Source organism: Aptenodytes forsteri, unplaced genomic scaffold, assembly GCF_000699145.1.
Source record: "Aptenodytes forsteri isolate BGI_AS27 unplaced genomic scaffold, ASM69914v1 Scaffold296, whole genome shotgun sequence".
Lineage (NCBI taxonomy): Eukaryota > Metazoa > Chordata > Aves > Sphenisciformes > Spheniscidae > Aptenodytes > Aptenodytes forsteri.
The window spans coordinates 1,878,184-1,878,742 of NW_008796181.1; the positions used below are offsets into that span (position 1 = coordinate 1,878,184).

Here is a 559-nt window from a genome sequence, read left to right on the forward strand (position 1 = left end):
GTTCTCCTCGCCACCCGCCGAGAACCGTCTTTTCTTTCCCAAAAAGAGGAGGGGGGATAGAAAGGGAAAGCGACGAGGAACTACCGTCAAGCACAGGGAGTAGCCAGACGACGCTGAAGGCAGCCGAGCGTCCTGGAGGAGAAGAGACCCAAAAAGGAGAAGGGGGAAGGTGCAAAGGCAAGGAAAAAAGGGGGAAAGAGCTGACGAGAAACTCCGAAGAAGGAGAAGAAAGGAATAGGGACGGTGAAAGAAAAGTGGAAAAGGGAGAGCAGGCGGAGGAAGACAAAGGTGAAAAAGGAGGAGGAGGAGGAGGGGAAAGTGCAAAGGGGAGAGGAGGAGAAGAAAGAAGGGCCCTTCTCAAAATGGCATTAGGCAGGAGGGAGGGGGCGACGAGCAGCGAGTCTCCGCTGACAGCTCTGCCTGCGCCTGGCCGCCTGCCCCCTGCCCCTCTCTGCCTCGCACACACAAACGCTGAACTTACTTCTTTCTGGCTCTCTGGAAAGGGGAAGCGCCATCTTTGCGAGGCCGGCCCCTAGGTCTTTTGTCTGTGGCTGGGGCT

The 559-nt window shown here is 57.1% G+C and overlaps 1 protein-coding gene across 1 annotated transcript in view; it reads right to left on the reverse strand.

Moving 5' to 3' along the window:
• The window catches only part of KMT2C (lysine methyltransferase 2C), a 204,663-nt gene extending 204,115 nt beyond the window's left edge, over positions 1 to 548 (reverse strand). The window contains 1 exon segment of the mRNA XM_009287803.2: positions 482 to 548. The gene's annotated coding sequence lies outside the window, so the exon portion shown is untranslated.
• Positions 549 to 559: the final 11 nt, after the last annotated feature.